General features: G+C 44.2%; 1 protein-coding gene across 3 annotated transcripts in view; it reads left to right on the top strand.

Annotated features, from left to right (window-relative positions):
- Positions 1-23: 23 nt before the first annotated feature.
- Positions 24-19,243, top strand: part of LOC139535644 (ataxin-7-like) — a 59,581-nt gene continuing 40,361 nt past the window's right edge. Inside the window, exon 1 of one of the 3 annotated variants that reach the window (XM_071335260.1) lies at positions 24-178. The gene's annotated coding sequence lies outside the window, so the exon portion shown is untranslated. Of the gene's footprint in view, positions 971-1,013; positions 4,034-19,243 lie in introns of those variants that run through there. The other 2 variants (XM_071335259.1, XM_071335261.1) reach the window with 2 other exon arrangements.

Here is a 19,243-nt window from a genome sequence, read left to right as displayed (position 1 = left end):
CTGCGTCCCAGAATGCATTCTGGTAAACAGACATGGAAGCACCTGGTAAAGACCTCCACAGTCAGTGAGCATTGCATTCGTTCTTTTTTTCACGATCTTCTTACTTTAATATCTGCCACATTCAACAGATTTTCACCTATCTGCCATCATATTTGCACCCCCAACGTCCAGGACCCTTGTAAGTGCAAATACATAATGTTCCTATTAAGGCTGTTAATTACTTATGCTGTGCTTTTGCCAGCTTCATTGGAAGACATGGCCAGCTAGCTAGCTAGCAAGCTTACTTGGGCTAGCGCTAATGTTAGACACTCTTCGATTGATTGCAAATATAGCTACATTTTGGTGAGATGGGCATCTTTTACAGCTAATTTCACAGTCAGATTATATATTTTGTGTTTGAATCTGTAGTTATGTCATGAGTTATGTCATGTTATTCACTTGGTTTTAAGTGATGCAATCTGGAATCCAACATTCCCAGAGCTAACGTTAGCTAGCCAACTGTCAATTTGCCCATGGTGTCAGTCTGAGATGCAAGTACAGTCCCTAACTAATATAATATTAGTATCTAATATACTGATACCAGAACCAGTATCTGGGCAGAGGAGACGATGAATATGACGAGTTCATCGTCTCCTCTGCCCAGATACTGGTTCAACTAATACCTAGCTACCATTTAACTATGTTGTTTAGCTAACTAGTTAACTTCACATAGACATAACGTTAACGTGTTTAACTTCTGTTTCTGGCAAGCTATTGGCTACTTGGCCAACTCGTTTTTTTGTGCCTTATTTTAGCAGCTAACTTTAATTAATTAGTGCAAATGTAGGGTAATTAGACAAATTGTTGAACTTGTGAACATAATCGTTGAGGGATGTGCACTTCACAGTACAATGTCAATGCCACCATCAGCTGTCAGATGACAAGTGTCATTTTTTCTTTTTTCCCCTCGATGAGCCACTATTAAACATGAGTAAGTATGATGTTACTTTTAAGCTTGTCTCAATGGAGTGTAAATTATGCGTAAATTATGCTATGTGCCACAATGTTGTGTGGTTCATATGGACAGTTATTTGCATGATTCTAGTGTGCGTTGGTTTTTGATTAGTGTAACTGACAAACCAAACCAAAAGTAGCCTAAAGACATTGTGTAAAACAGGCTTAATATTTTTTGTTCCTGTTGCTGTAAATCTTTTTCATTATTTTGACACAAACATGTAATTTACTCAAATAATACATTTGACCTACTAGATAGCTAATGTTCTTGATTAGTAATTGTTTTCGCTCCATGTCACCCACCATCTCAGATTGTTCTGAAATCGTTTCTGTAGTTAGAAACAGATAAGATTAGCATTCCTGCAATGTTATTTTGTTGATATATATATATATTTTAATCCCTTTTTGTCCCTAATTTCGTGGTATCCAATTGGTAGTTACAGTCTTGTCCCGTACAGACTCGGGAGAAGCGAAGGTCGAGAGCCGTGCGTCCTCCGAAACACTACCCAGCCAAGCTGCACTGCTTCTTGACACAATACCTGCTTAACCCAGAAGCCAGCCGCACCAATGTGTCGGCGGAAACACTATACAACTAGTGACCTTGTCAGCGTGCATGCGCCCAGCCTGCCACAGGAGTCGCTAGAGTGCAATGGGACAAAGACATCCCGGCCGGCCAAACCCTCCCCTAACCTGGACGACGCTGGGCCAATTGTGCGGCGCCCCATGGGTGTTCCGGTTGCAGCTGGCTACAACAGAGCCTGGACTCTAACCAGGATCTCTAGTGGCACAGCTAGCATTGTGATGCAGTGCCTTAGACCACTGTGGCACTCGGGAGACCCTTGAAATATTATTTGATATCTGAGAAATTAAGCTAATTGATTGCACCCAAATTGGCAATTTTATAGGATGAATATAATATTGAATAAATATAGTACCTATCATCCTATTAGTGCCAAACTTTTTTCTATCAATGAGTAAGACATGAGGAATCCAAATAAATGGTCAAAAGCCACTCATGGACTGCCACACCCCACACCAACCCCACCCCAACAACCAGTATGTAGTGTCAGTTGGCTGACAAGTAGTGTAGATTTGCGGCTCAGAGTATTGTTTCTTCATTCTATGTAATGTATTCTCTGTGAATTTGAAGATTGTTTTTTCCCCCCTGTTCAGAGAAATTAGTCATTGAAGTTGTTAGGCTTATGTCCCATCCTACCTCCTGATATTACCATGTTCTGAACCACGAGAGGATGCTGTTCCTTTTTTAAAAGAATCCTCCCCCTCAATGTTAAAGGGATAGTTGACCCCAATTACAAAATGACATATTTGTTTCCGTACTCTGTATGCAGTCTATGGACAAGGTATGACAGCAACCCATGCTTTGGATTTGTTTACCTGGCCACTATTTCAAATGCTAACTTTTTAGCATTTGTGGCCTAAATCCAATGCAAGTCAATGGTACCTATATTAGCATTTTCAGGCTTCATATCCATCTATAAGTAAGTTCCACATACATTTTTTCGATACTTTAGGATGATTTGGATATGAATGCAGATATGATCTGCATTACTGTGCAGCCGTATTCATCGACCTGGCCACATTCTTATCAGCAGACTAAACAGCAATTGGTTTCTCAAATGACTGCCTCGCCTGGTTCACCAACTACTTCTCTGATAGAGTTTAGTGTGTCAAATCGGAGGGCCTGTTGTCTGGACCTCTGGCAGTCTCTATGGGGGTGCCACAGTGTTCAATTCTCTGGCCGACTTCTCTGTATACATCAATGATGTCACTCTTGCTGCTGGTGATTCTCTGATCCACTTCTACGCAGACGACACCATTCTGTATACTTCTGGCCCTTCTTTGGACATTGTGTTAACTAACCTCCAGACGAGCTTCAATGCCATACAAATCTCCTTCTGTTGCCTCCAACTGCTCTTAAATGCAAGTAAAACTAAATGCATGCTCTTCAACCGATTGCTGCCCGCACCTGCCCGCCCATCCAGCATCACTACTCTGGACGGTTCTGACTTAGAATATGTGGACAACTACAAATACCTAGGTGTCTGGTTAGACTGTAAACTCTCCTTCCAGACTCATATTAAGCATCTCCAATCATCCAAAATTAAATCTAGAATTGGCTTCCTATTTCGCAACAAAGCATCCTTCACTCATGCTGCCAAACATACCCTCGTGAAACTGACCATCCTACCGATCCTCGGCTTTGGCGATGTCATTTACAAAATAGCCTACTCAACACTCTACTCAATAAATTGGATGCAGTCCATCACAGTGCCATCCGTTTTGTCACCAAAGCCCCATATACTACCCACCATTGCGACCTGTATGCTCTCGTTGGCTGGCCCTCGCTTCATACTCGTTGCCAAACCCACTAGCTCCAGGTCATCTACAAGTCTCTGCTAGGTAAAGCCCCGCCTTATCTCAGCTCACTGGTCACCATAGCAGCACCCACCCGTAGCACGCACTCCAGCAGGTATATCTCACTAGTCATCCCCAAAGCCAATTCCTCCTTTGGCCACCTTTCCTTCCAGTTCTCTGCTGCCAATGCCTGGAACAAACTGCAAAAATCACTGAAGCTGGAGACTCATATCTCTCTCACTTGCTTTAAGCACCTGTTGTCAGAGCAGCTCACAGATCACTGCACCTGTACATAGCCCACCTGTAAATAACCCATCCAACTACCTCATCCCCATACTGTATTTATTTATTTATCTTGCTCCTTTGCACCCCAGTATCTCCACTTGCACATTCATCTTCTGCACATCAATCACTCCAGTGTTTAATTGGTATATTGTAATTACTTCGCCACCATAACCTATTTATTGCCTTACCTCCCTTATCTTACCTAATTTGCGCACACTGTATATAGACTTTTTTTCTACTGTATTATTGACTGTATGTTTGTTTATTCCATGTGTAACTCTGTGTTGTTGTATGTGTCGAACTGCTTTGCTTTATTCTTGGCCAGGTCGCAGTTGTAAATGAGAACTTGTTGTCAACTAGCCTACCTGGTTAAATAAAGGTGAGAAAAAAAGTGTGAAAATACTAATATACAGTGGGGAGAACAAGTATTTGATACACTGCCGATTTTGCAGGTTTTCCTACTTACAAAGCATGTAGAGGTCTGTAATTTTTTATCATAGGTACACTTCAACTGTGAGAGACGGAATTTAAAACAAAAATCCAGAAAATCACATTGTATGATTTTTAAGTAATTAATTCGCATTTTATTGCATGACATAAGTATTTGAAAACCTACCAACCAGTAAGAATTCCGGCTCTCACAGACCTGTTAGTTTTTCTTTAAGAAGCCCTCCTGTTCTCCACTCATTACCTGTATTAACTGCACCTGTTTGAACTCGTTACCTGTATAAAAGACACCTGTCCACCCACTCAATCAAACAGACTCCAACCTCTCCACAATGGCCAAGACCAGAGAGCTGTGTAAGGACATCAGGGATAAAATTGTAGACCTGCACAAGGCTGGGATGGGCTACAGGACAATAGGTAAGCAGCTTGGTGAGAAGGCAACAACTGTTGGCGCAATTATTAGAAAATGGAAGAAGTTCAAGATGACGGTCAATCACCCTCGGTCTGGGGCTCCATGCAAGATCTCACCTCGTGGGGCATCAATGATCATGAGGAAGGTGAGGGATCAGCCCAGAACTACACGGCAGGACCTGGTTAATGACCTGAAGAGAGCTGGGACCACAGTCTCAAAGAAAACCATTAGTAACACACTACGCCGTCATGGATTAAAATCCTGCAGCGCACGCAAGGTCCCCCTGTTCAAGCCAGCGCATGTCCAGGCCCGTCTGAAGTTTGCCAATGACCATCTGGATGATCCAGAGGAGGAATTGGAGAAGGTCATGTGGTCTGATGAGACAAAAATAGAGCTTTTTGGTCTAAACTCCACTCGCCGTGTTTGGAGGAAGAAGAAGGATTAGTACAACCCCAAGAACACCATCCTAACCGTGAAGCTTGGAGGTGGAAACATCATTCTTTGGGGATGCTTTTCTGCAAAGGGGACAGGATGACTGCACCGTATTGAGGGGAGGATGGATGGGGCCATGCATCGCGAGATCTTGGCCAACAACCTCCTTCCCTCAGTAAGAGCATTGAAGATAGGTCGTGGCTGGGTCTTCCAGCATGACAACGACCCGAAACACACAGCCAGGGCAACTAAGGAGTGGCTCCGTAAGAAGCATCTCAAGGTCCTGGAGTGGCCAAGCCAGTCTCCAGACCTGAACCCAATAGAAAATCTTTGGAGGGAGCTGAAAGTCCGTATTGCCCAGCGACAGCCCCGAAACCTGAAGGATCTGGAGAAGGTCTGTATGGAGGAGTGGGCCAAAATCCCTGCTGCAGTGTGTGCAAACCTGGTCAAGAACTACAGGAAACGTATGATCTCTGTAATTGCAAACAAAGGTTTCTGTACCAAATATTAAGTTCTGCTTTTCTGATGTATCAAATACTTATGTCATGCAATAAAATGCAAATTAATTACTTAAAAATCATACAATGTGATTTTCTGGATTTTTGTTTTAGATTCCGTCTCTCACAGTTGAAGTGTACCTGTGATAAAAATTACAGACCTCTACATGCTTTGTAAGTAAGAAAACCTGCAAAATCGGCAGTGTATCAAATACTTGTTCTCCCCACTGTAGGTACCATTGACTTGCATTGGATTTCTGCCACAAATGCTAAAAAGTTAGAATTTGACACAGTGGCCAACGAAACCAAAGCATGGGTTGCTGTCATAACTTGTCCATAGCCTGCTTACAGGGTAAAAATATCCCTTTAACATTTGAAGGGGGGTATTTCTTAAAACCTTTTTCACCTAATAGAGGAAGCAGCACCATCTAGTGGTTAGGACATAGTAACATCAGGAGGTAGGATGGGACATAAAACGAACAACTTAAATGACTAAGGGGGAGAAAACATCACCAAATTCACTGAGAATACATGACATAGAATGAAGAAACAGTACTCTGAGCCGCAACTACTTGTCAGACATAGAGAAGTGATACTACATACTCGTTGTGGGTGTGGGAGTCCCTGGGTGGCTTTTGACATGTCTTTGGATTCCTCATGTCTAACTCATTGTTTTGAAAGAAGTTTGGTCCAAATTGGATATTTATTAAATATGACATGAATCATATGAATTAAAATTGCCAATTTGGGTGCAATCTATTAGGTTAATTTCTTAGAGATCAAATTATATTTGAATCGAAACAATATCGAATGAATGCTCATCTTATGTTTCTCATAACCAAAATGATTTCAGAACAATCTGAGATGGTGTGTGTCAAATCCTCTTTCTTGTGCTTTTAGAGGTGGAACGACCCAAGTGACTCTCACTATTAATTTGCGTGTAGACTTAATGCAGCTAATGCTAGCTAACCAGTAAATACACAAACTAACTTAGGCATTTTTTGGCTCCGGATTTCAAAGTGATTAGGCCTACTTGCTAGTTGTACAATTTGGAAAATGTGGCTTTTGAATGAACTATGCTTAACTCCTCTAATAATAATATATGCCATTTAGCGGACGCTTTTATCAAGAGTCTTAGTTATGCGTGCATACATTTTAAATGTGGGTGGCCCCGGGAATTGATCACACAACCCTTGTGGTGCAAGCGCAATGCTCTACCAACTGAGCCATACAGAACCATGAGGTAAGGTATCTCCTATCATTGCTAATGGAGCCTACACTATGTTCCTTACTATGTAGGGCTTAGCGATACGCCCTAAAAATTGTTTAAAAAAACTTTTTTTATAGACATATGGACAATTCATGATGTATATCTTTAATTAAAAAAAATACGTTTGGTTTCTCAAAATAAGCTTTGTTGCATGATTAAAGGTCAATACACTGCATCTAAAATTATACCTATACTAAATATAAGCCTCCCACATCCATAAGACTCACTAACCTGCTTTTTTCCAATAATCACTGATCTGTCAAAGAAAATGAAAGTTTTTTTAACAAATGTAACCAGAACCATGCATAATGCACATCCACTAGTAATGACCAACTTCTTGTAGCAGGCATTATAGAAAAAATGAACACAGGTCCCATAAACAATCTCTCAAGAACAAGCCCACGTGCTAGTGAGTAACCAGTTAATCTTTATATTTAATGTCTAGCCAACTTGGATCTATTTGCTTGCTAACAAGGTGGAACGGTTGAACTGTTATGAATACACCCTCCTGTCTGTCTCCAACTGTTTGAACAACAGCCTATTCCCTTTGTTTAGATATTGAAGTCAAGTGGCCTACCTGGTTAAGAAGATGCATATTTGTCAGAATGAGAACAAGTTTCCAATGTTATGCTCATTGCACATTTATAAAAAACAGACTAGACAGCTAGCACTTGACAGTCTGTGGCTAAAATGCTGAGCGGTACAGGTAGCAGCGACAGAAACTGAGCATTCATTTTACACAATCATGTTAATTGATACGCTTGTTTTTTGTAGGGACTTCTCTGTTCTACTTTTTGGGAGTTGAGACATAAAAAGGGTAACTTCTCCTCTATTAGAGTTAATAATGTCTCATGTGTTTCGGTGTCCATATGACCCATTCTGTTGGACCAAACCCTCAAATGCAAATACCGAGTTTAAACCGCTTGCTGTCAGAGAGGAAGAAGTTCTCTTTCGTTGTTGTGAGTGGCAGGGGGAGGGGCTTGGTGTCTGTGTGCAACTGAGAAAGTGCACACCGCACAGAAGGAGCAAAGGAGACGAGACCAAAAAGACAGAATGCTCATTTAAAAAATGAAGAGAAACTATATTCTTGTGATACAGGCATTTGGAACATTGTGCTAAAATATACATTTCATATATCGCCCAGCCCTTCTACTACGCTTAGCCTAGTAGGCCTAGGCTAGTTGAAGTCATTATGTAGCCTAGGTCTATATTGTGTTTGTGATTTAAGGATGTGTACAGGCCTCACTAGTATGTGCAGCTGAACGAAAATGGAAGAAAACAACATTCTTCCACTCCCTCTAATCTACCTTCTCTTCCTCTGTATCTGCTGCTAAAGCCACTTTCTATCACTTCTGCCTCTATCCCTAGGAAACTCTTTTCCAACTTCTCCTCCTTCCTAATCCTCCTTCCCGTCCCTTCTCCCTCTCTGCGGACGACTTTGTCAGCCACTTTGAAAAGAAGGTTGAAGACATCCGCTTCTCATTGACTCCTATTGAGTCCACTGGTCCCACTCACAAAGAACTACCCAACGCATTGATAGTTTTCTCTCCTCCCTTCTCTAGATCATCTCTGGAGACCTCCCATGGTCCTTTGTAGCTGAATTGGTAGAGCATGGCGCTTGTAACGCCAGGTAGTGGGTTTGATTCCCGGGACAACCCATACGTAAAATGTATGCACGCCCGACTGTAAGCCGCTTTGAATAAAAGCGTCTGCTAAATAGCATTTATTATTATAATAATTTATATTATTCCTCACTTCAACAACTCATCCCTGACCACTGACTGCGTGCCCTCTGATTTGAAGATGGTCAGAGTCGCTCCCCTCCTCAAGAAACCAACACTCGACCCCTCTGACATCAAACTACAGACCGGTATCTCTTCTTTTCTTTCCAAAACACTTGAGTGTGCTGTCTATGACTACCACTCTCGATCTTCTTGACGCTAACCAGTCAGACTTCAAGACGGCTCACTCAACGGAGACCGCTCTCCTCTGTGTCATGGAGGCTCTACACTCTGACATAGCTGACACGCTGTTCTCGTCTTCCTAGATCTATCCGCTGCCTTCGACACCGTGAACCATCAGATCCTCCTCTCCACCTTCTCAGGGCTGGGCGTCTCATATTGGCAGGTCGCACCTACCAGGTGACGTGGAGAGGATTTGTGTCTGCACCAGGTCCTCTCATACCAGGGCTCGGTTTTAGGCCCGTTCCTCTTTTCTCTATCCACCAAGTCACTCGGCTCCTTCATATCCTCACAAATGATATCTCTCCTATCACTGCTATGCAGATGACACTCAACTTATTGTCTTCTTACCCCCTTCTGACACCCAGGTGGCAACACAAATCTCTACGTGCCTGGCAGACATCTCAGTTTGGATGTCGGCCCACCACCTCAAGCTCAACCTCAACAAGACGGAGCTGCTCTTCCTCCCGGGAAGGTCTTCCCGCTCCAAGACCTCTCCATCACGGTTGACAACTCCACGGTGTCCCCCTCCCAGTGTGCCAAGATCCTTGGCGTGACCCTAGAAAACACCTGATCATTCTCTGCAAACATCAAAGTAGTGACTCGCTCCTGTAGGTTCATGCTACAACATTCATAGAGTATGAACTTTCCTCACACAGGAAGCATTGCAGGTCCTTATCCAGACACTTGTCATCTACCGTCTGGACTACTGCAACTCTTTGTTGGCTGGGCTCCCCGCTTGTGCCATCAAACCCTTGCAACTTATCCAGAATGCCGCAGCACGCCTGCTATTCAACATTCCCAAGTTGTCCCATCTCACCCCACTCCTCCGCCCACTCCACTGGCTTCCAGTCGAAGCACGGATCCACTTCAAGACCTGGTGCTTGCCTACGGAGCAGCAAGGGGATCTGCCCCTCCCTACATTCAGCTCAAACCCTACACCCCATCCCGAGCACTCATTCTGCCACCTCAGGTCTCTTGGCCCTCCCACCCCCAGCTATAGTGGAAATGAATCCAGATTATTGTCACTGTAACAAACAGAGCTCTAAATCTCAGTGTTTTAGGGCAATCCCCAATAACAACACAAAACTTGGTTGACTGAAAGTCGTCTGTTCTTTTGACCAATCGATTGGTCAAACATTTTAAAAGTGTATTTTTCCAAATATAGACACACCCTATGTGTTTTCATAAAATCAAGTATAAGCATTGAGTTTACGGTTTGATGAAATAAGACTAATGCCTCGAGGGCGCCAGAGATCTAGATAACCAGGAGAGAGAAAAAATCTAGCCTGACCCAACTATTCTCCTCGCTTTTGCAGATTCTGCCATTACATTACTGAAGTTGCCGGTAATTGGCTACACGAGGAGTCGTCAACCTTTCTCATGTGAAATGCAAATTTATCTTACCATTTCTACCGATCGACATGCCAGTTATGGTTTTCATATGCACATTTTCGTGAAACAATTTAATTTATAATTAAGTCTTCATATCTCAAAATAATTATCATGTGGTTATATCCAAATGAAAATGATAAACCTAAAAAGTAACTTCTATTGCCAACTATGTCAAAGTAGTCTACATAAAGCCAACAAATAAAAACATTGCAACCTGCATGTAGAAAATAACCTGATAAAAAATAATATCCTGTAAATCACATTGGCTACACATGGGCTGTTTGCAACAAACTTTAAACATTGTATCAACTATTAACTTTGGGTCCAGCCCAAAGCTTGGCTATTTGCACAAGGGATAAGAAGCCGTGCTTGACTTGGGCAAGAGCTCACCGGAGCTGTGTACTGGCACCTCAAATGTTCTACTGCTTGAGCTCCTGTTCCTCTTATAGAATATTAGCTCCAAAATATTGTGGAGCTCCTGCACCTGAATATAAACAGTACCAGCACCCAAAATGAGTACCGGAACCTATTTAAGTCCAAGTCAAGCACTGATAAGAAGTAATCAGGTAGGCCACTTTTATAACATTTCCACTGGATCAGAGTGTCACGTTCCTGACCTATTTTTATGTTATTTTGATTATGTTTAGTTGGTCAGGGCGTGAGTTGGGGTGGGCATTGTATGTTGTGTGTGTTTGGTTAGTCTATGGGTGTTGTATGTGTATGGGATAGTGTTTGTTAGGTTGTCTAGTTATGTCTATGGCTGCCTAGATTGGGTCTCAATCAGAGACAGCTGTCATTCATTTGTCTCTGATTGGGAGCCATATTTAAGGTAGCCATAGGCAGTAGGCTTTTGTGGGTGTTTGTTTCCTGTGTCAGTGTTTGGACCACACAGGACTGTTTTGAGGTATGTCACGTTTGTTGTTTTGTAGTTTGTAGTGTTTTCTTGTTATTTACATTAAACATGTACAATTATCAATCCGCATCTTGGTCCGATCCATGCTCCTCCTCGTCTGAGGAGGAGAACGACTTTGACAGCCATTACAGAAACACCCACCACAACAGGACCAAGCGGATTGAGGAAGGAGGGCAAGAACTAAAGCAATGGAGAGAGGAGGAATGGAGTTGGGAGCAAATTTTCAATGGAGAAGGACCCTGGGCTAAGGTGGGAGAGAATCGCCGCTCTCGGGAGGAGAAGGAGGCAGCCACAGCCCAGGAGCGCTGGTATGAGGAGGCAGCACGTATGAGAGGCTGGAAGCCCGAGAGGCTCACCCAAAAATTTCTTGGGGGGGGGGGGGCTAAAGGGGAGTGTGGCGAAGCCGGGTAGGATATCTGAGCCAACTCCCCGGGCTTGCCGTGGAGTGAGAGGGCGTCGTACTGGTCAGTGTTATGCGGTAAAGCGCACGGTGTCCCCAGTACGCGTGCTTAGCCCAGTGCGGGCTATTCCACCTTGCCGCACTGGGAGGGCTAGGTTGGGCATCGAGCCGGATGCCATGAAGCCGGCCCAACGTAGCTGGCCTCCAGTACGTCTCCTCGGGCCAGCGTACATGGCACCAGCCTTACAGGTGGTGTCCCCGGTTCGCCTGCATAGCCCAGTGCGGGCTATTCCACCTCGCCGCACTGGCAGGGCTACGGGGACCATTCAACCTGGTAAGGTTGGGGAGGCTCGGTGCTCAAGAGCACGTGTCCTCCTTCACGGTCCGGTATATCCGGCGCCACCTTCCCACCCCAGCTCAGTACCATCAGTGCCTACACCACGCACCAGGCTTCCAGTGCATCTCCAGAGCCCTGTTCCTCCTCCACGCACTCCCCCTATGGTGCGTGTCTCCAGCCCAGTGCCTCCAGTTCCGGCACCACGCACCAAGCCTCCTGTGCGTCTCCAGAGCCCGGTACGCACTGTTCCTTCTCCCCGCACTCGCCCTAAGGTGCGTGCCCTCAGCCCGGTACCTCCAGTTCCGGTACCACGCACCAGGCCTACAGTGCGTCTCAGCCGGCCAGAGTCTGCCGTCTGCCCAGCGGCGCCTGAACTGCCCGTCTGCCCAGCGGCGCCTGAACTGCCCGTCTGCCCAACGCCGTCTGAACTGTCCGTCTGCCATGAGCCTGCAAAGCCGCCCGTCTGCCATGAGCCTGCAAAGCCGCCCGTCTGCCATGAGCCTACAGAGCCGTCCGCCAGACAGGAGCCGCTAGAGCCGTCCGCCAGACAGGAGCCGCTAGAGCCTTCCGCCAGACCGGATCAGCCAGAGCCTTCCGCCAGACCGGATCAGCCAGAGCCTTCCGCCAGACCGGATCAGCCAGAGCCTTCCGCCAGACCGGATCAGCCAGAGCCTTCCGCCAGACCGGATCAGCCAGAGCCTTCCGCCAGATCTGACCAGCCAGAGCCGTCAGCCAGCCATGACCAGCCAGAGCCGTCAGCCAGCCATGACCAGCCAGAGCCGTCAGCCAGCCATGACCAGCCAGAGCCGTCAGCCAGCCAGGATCCGCCAGCCAGTCCGGAGCTGCCGTCCCTCAGCCCGGAGCTGCCGTCCCTCAGCCCGGAGCTGCCGTCCCTCAGCCCGGAGCTGCCGTCCCTCATCCCGGTGCTGCCCCTTATCCCGGTGCTGCCCCTTATCCCGATGCTGCCCCTTCAGTTAGGTGGGTTTAGTTGGAGGGTGGTCATTGGGTGGGGGATACGGAAGCGGGGAGTGACTATGGTGGTGTGGGGACAGCGTCCAGAGCCGGAGCCACCACCGTGGACAGATGCCCACCCAGACCCTCCCCTAGACTTTTGGTGGTGCGTTCGGAGTACGCACCTTGAGGGGGGGGTTATGTCACGTTCCTGACCTATTTTTATGTTATTTTGATTATGTTTAGTTGGTCAGGGCGTGAGTTGGGGTGGGCATTGTATGTTGTGTGTGTTTGGTTAGTCTATGGGTGTTGTATGGGATAGTGTTTGTTAGGTTGTCTAGTTATGTCTATGGCTGCCTAGATTGGGTCTCAATCAGAGACAGCTGTCATTCATTTGTCTCTGATTGGGAGCCATATTTAAGGTAGCCATAGGCAGTAGGCTTTTGTGGGTGTTTGTTTCCTGTGTCAGTGTTTGGACCACACAGGACTGTTTTGAGGTATGTCACGTTTGTTGTTTTGTAGTTTGTAGTGTTTTCTTGTTATTTACATTAAACATGTACAATTATCAATCCGCATCTTGGTCCGATCCATGCTCCTCCTCGTCTGAGGAGGAGAACGACTTTGACAGCCATTACACAGAGCATGACATGTTTCCCTTTCACGCTGAGTGGTTATCGAAAGGGAGAGAACTGGGAAGATTTTTCAAATAATTTTCAATGGATGTAAAAACAGACTTTGTTTGCTTGCAGTTTGAGGTGAAGAAAACATTCCTTTGAGGAGCTCCCCAGATCATTAGTGATGGTGTGTTAAGCCAATCAGAAATACTATCAGATCCCCAAATGGGTACATTTATATGTCTACATTTACGTGCAGGCCAGGTAGCCTATAATCAAATAAATGTTGATTTGTCACATGAGCCGAATACTCGTGAAATGCTTACTTACAAGCCCTTAACCAAGAATGCAGTTCAAGAAATAGTTAAGAAAATATTTACTAAATAAACTAAAGTAAAAAATGTAATTAAAAGTAATAAAATAACAATAACGAGGCTATATACTTCTATAGGTCTACTTCTGCGTCTTAACTCAACATTTGACAGGAGTGCTCCAAACAAAAGATGACTAAATTGACAAACTCACAAATGGAATAAAATAAACCAAAGCTTGTTTCTCACAAGTGTAGCATAGGTTGTGCACTCTGCAAACAATGTGTCCACTCCGACAATGATAAGGGGTTGACAAATAATAATATTGAAGACATTAACATAAATGACCGTAACCAAAGTAAAACATTTTAGATTAGACATTTATAGGAATTAACGGTAAATGTACTACTGGTGAAATATGTAATGGGGAATTGATATACACTAACAAACAATTTACACAATGAAGTTATGAAACAATGAATGTGCACAAATTGGCGGGAGAGAGCGCATTCTGAAGAGAGAAGTGTATTGGCCATGCAGCATTTACGGTGATACGGCCTCAGCAGAAGTCAGGGCATTCATACTTGCGCTTTGTGGAGCAGTGCAGAGCTGTTGTCCATGAAGTGAGTTTGTGTTTTCTACAGGATGTACCGCCCCCACCTATAGTCAACCAATCATATCAATGCGGAGTTATACAGAACCCTGCGCAATGTTACACAATTTGGGAAGTGCATGGCGATGCGGTACAGAGTTCGATTTGGCCTCTGGACGCTCCGCATTGCGTCACACACTCCATATGGTGCCTCTAAGATATATACAGTTGAAGTCGGACGTTTACATACACCTTAGCCAAATACATTTCAACTCAGTTTTTCACAATTCCTGACATGTAATCCTAGTAAAAAGTCCCTGTTTTAGGTTAGTTAGGATCACCACTTTATTTTAAGAATGTGAAATAATAGTAGAGACTGATTTTATTTCAGCTTTTATATCTTTCATCACATTCCCAGTGGGTCAGAAGTTTACATACACTCAATTAGTATTTGGTAGCGTTGCCTTTAAATTGTTTAACTTGGGTCAAACGTTTCGGGTAGACTTCCACAAGCTTCCCACAATAAGTTGGGTGAATTTTGGCCCATTCCTCCTGACAGAGCTGGTGTAACTGAGTCAGGTTTGTAGGCTTCCTTGCTCGCACACACTTTTTCATTTCTGCCCCCACAAATGTTCTATAGGATTGAGGTCAGGGCTTTGTGATGGCCACTCCAATACCTCGACTTTGTTGACTTTGTTGTCCTGATGCTGCACTGGGGTGGCAGCATCATGTTGTGGGGGTGCTTTAATGCAGGAGGGACTGGGGCACTTACCAAAATAAATGGCATCATAAGGATGGAAAATTATGCAGATTATATTGAAGCAACATCTCAAGACATCAGTCAGGAAGTTAAAGCTTGGTCGCAAATGGGTCTTCCAAATGGACAATGACCCCAAGCATGCTTCCAAAGTTGTGGCAAAATGGCTTCAGGACAACAAAGTCAAGGTATTGGAGTGGCCATCACAAAGCCCTGACCTCAATCCGATAGAAAGTTTGTGGGTAGAACTGAAAAAGCGTGTGCGAGCAAGGAGACCTACAAACCTAACTCAGTTACACCAGCTCTGTCAGGAGGAATGGGCCAACATTCACCCAACTTATTGTGGAAGGCTACCTGAAACGTTTGACCCAAGTTAAACAATTTAAAGGCAATGCTACCAAATACTAATTGAGTGTATGTAAACTTCTGACCCACTGGGAATGTGATGAAAGAAATAAAAGCTGAAATAAATACTTCTCTCTACTATTATTCTGACATTTCACATTCTTCAAATAAAGTGGTGATCCTAACTGACCTAAGACAGAGAATTTGTACTAGGATTACATGTCAGGAATTGTGAAAAACTGAGTTGAAATGTATTTGGCTAAGGTGTATGTAAACTTCCGACTTCAACTGTATATTAGTACCAGACAAAAATTTGGACACCTACTCATTCAAGGGTTTTCCTTTTATTTGTATTATTTTCTATGTTGAAGAATAATAGTGAAGACATCAAAACTATGAAATAACAATAATGGAATCATGTAGTTACCAAAAAAGTGTAAACACATCTAAATATATTTTATATTTGAGATTCTTCAAAGTAGCCACCCTTTGCCTTGATGACAGCTTTGCACACTCTTGGCATTCGCTCAACCAGCTTCACCTGGAATACTTTTCCAACAGTCTTGAAGAAGTTCCCACATATGCTGAGCAAGGGTGATTGTGGAGGCCAGGTCATCTGATGCAGCACTCCATCACTCTCCTTGGTCAAATAGCACTTACGCAGCCTGGAGATGTGTTGGGTCATTGTCCTGTTGAAAAGCAAATGATAGTCCCACTAAGCGCAAACCAGCTGGGATGGCGTATCGCTGCAGAATGCTGTGGTAGCCATGCTGGTTAAGTGTGCCTTGAATTCTAAATAAATCAGACAGTATCACCAGCAAAGCACCCCACACCACCACCTCTATGCTTCACTGTGGGAACCACATATGCAGAGATCATCCGTTCACCTTCTCTGAGTCTCACAAAGACACGGCTGTTGGATCCTAAAATCTAAAATCAGACCAAAGGACAGATTTCCACCGGTCAAATGTCTGATCGTTTCTTTTTGCTTTTTTGAGCTGTTCTTGCCATAATATGGACTTGGTCTTTGTTTAACACTTGCTTACTACATGATTCCATATGTGTTATTTCATAGTTCATAGTGTATATAAATAAATATATATATATATATACACTGCTCAAAAAAATAAAGGGAACACTAAAATAACACATCCTAGATCTGAATGAATGAAATATTCTTATTAAATACTTTTTTCTTTACATAGTTGAATGTGCTGACAACAAAATCACACAAAAATTATCAATGGAAATCAAATTTATCAACCCATGGAGGTCTGGATTTGGAGTCACACTCAAAATTAAAGTGGAAAACCACACTACAGGCTGATCCAACTTTGATGTAATGTCCTTTAAAACAAGTCAAAATGAGGCTCAGTAGTGTGTCTGGCCTCCACATGCCTGTATGACCTCCCTACAACGTCTGGGCATGCTCCTGATGAGGTGGCGGATGGTCTCCTGAGAGATCTCCTCCCAGACCTGGACTAAAGCATCCGCCAACTCCTGGACAGTCTGTGGTGCAACGTGGCGTTGGTGGATGGAGCGAGACATGATGTCCCAGATGTGCTCAATTGGATTCAGGTCTGGGGAACGGGCGGGCCAGTCCATAGCATCAATGCCTTCCTCTTGCAGGAACTGCTGACACACTCCAGCCACATGAGGTCTAGCATTGTCTTGCATTAGGAGGAACCCAGGGCCAACCGCACCAGCATATGGTCTCACATGGGGTCTGAGGATCTCTTCTCGGTACCTAATGGCAGTCAGGCTACCTCTGGCGAGCACATGGAGGGCTGTGAGGCCCCCCAAAGAAATGCCACCCCACACCATGACTGACCCACCGCCAAACCGGTCATGCTGGAGGATGTTGCAGGCAGCAGAACGTTCTCCACGGCGTCTCCAGACTCTGTCACGTCTGTCACATGTGCTCAGTGTGACCCTGCTTTCATCTGTGAAGAGCACAGGGCGCCAGTGGCGAATTTGCCACTCTTGGTGTTCTCTGGCAAATGCCAAACGTCCTGCACGGTGTTGGGCTGTAAGCACAACCCCCACCTGTGGACGTCGGGCCCTCATACCACCCTCATGGAGTCTGTTTCTGACTGTTTGAGCAGACACATGCACATTTGTGGCCTGCTGAAGGTCATTTTGCAGGGCTCTGGCAGTGCTCCTCCTGCTCCTCCTTGCACAAAGGCGGAGGTAGCGGTCCTGCTGCTGGGTTGTTGCCCTCCTACGGCCTCCTCCATGTCTCCTGATGTACTGGCCTGTCTCCTGGTAGCGCCTCCATGCTCTGGACACTACGCTGACAGACACAGCAAACCTTCTTGTGAAAGCACCGCCAGCATTCAAAAGTGACCAAAACATCAGCCAGGAAGCATAGAAGTGGTCTGTGGTCACCACCTGCAGAACCACTCCTTTATTGGGGGTGTCTTGCTAATAACCTATAATTTCCACCTGTTGTCTATTTCATTTGCACAACAGCATGTGAAATGTATTGTCAATCAGTGTTGCTTCCTAAGTGGACAGTTTGATTTAACAGAAGTGTGATTGACTTGGAGTTACATTGTGTTGTTTAAGTGTTCCCTTTATTTTTTTGAGCAGTGTATATATACACTACCGTTCAAAAGTTTGGGGTCACTTAGAAATGTGCTTGTTTTTGAAAGAAAAGCACATTCAAATAACATCAAATTGATCTTAAATACAGTGTATACATTGTTAATGTTGTAAATAACTATTGTAGCTGGAAACGGCAGATAAAAAAAAAGAAGGAATATCTATATAGGCGTACAGAGGCCCATTATCAGCAACCATCACTCCTGTGTTCCAATGGCAAGTTGTGTTAGCTAATCTAAGTTTATCATTTCGAAAGGCTAATTGATCATTAGAAAACCTGTTTGCAATTACATTAGCACAGCTGAAAACTGTTGTTCTGATTTAAAGAAGCAATAAAACTGTCTTTCTTTAGACTCGTTGAGTATCTGGAGCATCAGAATTTGTTGGTTCGATTACAGGCTCAAAATGGCAAGAAACAAAGAACTTTCTTAGTACCCGCAAAACACCAGTCTCAACATCAACAGTGAAGAGGCGACTCCGGGATGCTGGCCTTCTAGGCAGAGTTGCAAAGAAAAAGCCATATCTCAGAATGGCCAATAAAAAGAAAAGATAAAGATAAAAAAATATAAAATAATGTTCTCTGCCTAGAAGGCCAGCATCCCAGAGTCGCCTCTTCACTGTTGACATTGAGACTGGTGTTTTGCGGGTACTATTTAATGAAGCTGCCAGTTGAGGACTTGTGAGGCGTCTGTTTCTCAAACTAGACACTCTAATGTACTTGTCCTCTTGCTCAGTTGTGCACCGGGGCCTCCCACTCCTTTTTCTATTCTGGTTAGAGACAGTTTGCGCTGTTCTGTGAAGGGAGTAGTACACTTCGTTGTACAAGATCTTCAGTTTCTTGGCAATTTCTCGCATGGAATAGCCTTCATTTCTCAGAACAAGAATAGACTGGCGAGTTTCAGAAGAAAGGTCTTTGTTTCTGGCCATTTTGAGCCTGTAATCGAACCTACAGATGCTGATGCTCCAGATCCTCAACTTCTCTAAAGAAGGCCAGTTTTATTGCTTCTTTAATCAGCACAACAGTTTTCAGCTGTGCTAACATAATTGCAAAAGGGTTTTGTAATGATCAATTAGCCTTTCTAAATGATAAACTTAGATTAGCTAACACAACGTGCCATCGGAACACAGGAGTGATGGTTGCTGATAATGGGCCTCTGTACGCCTATGTAGATATTCCATTAAAAAATCTGCCGTTTCCAGCTACAATAGTCATTTAGAACATTAACAATGTCTACACTGTATTTATGATCAATTTGATGTTATTTTAATGCACAAAAAAATGTATTTTCTTTAAAAAAACAAGGACATTTCTAAGTGAACGGTAGTGTGTTTTAGTCAAGCAGTAGCAATA

This window comes from Salvelinus alpinus, chromosome 12 (assembly GCF_045679555.1).
Source record: "Salvelinus alpinus chromosome 12, SLU_Salpinus.1, whole genome shotgun sequence".
NCBI classification, from domain to species: Eukaryota; Metazoa; Chordata; class Actinopteri; order Salmoniformes; family Salmonidae; genus Salvelinus; species Salvelinus alpinus.
The sequence above is the reverse complement of the archived record's forward strand: the minus strand, read 5'-3'. Positions and strand labels throughout refer to the sequence as shown.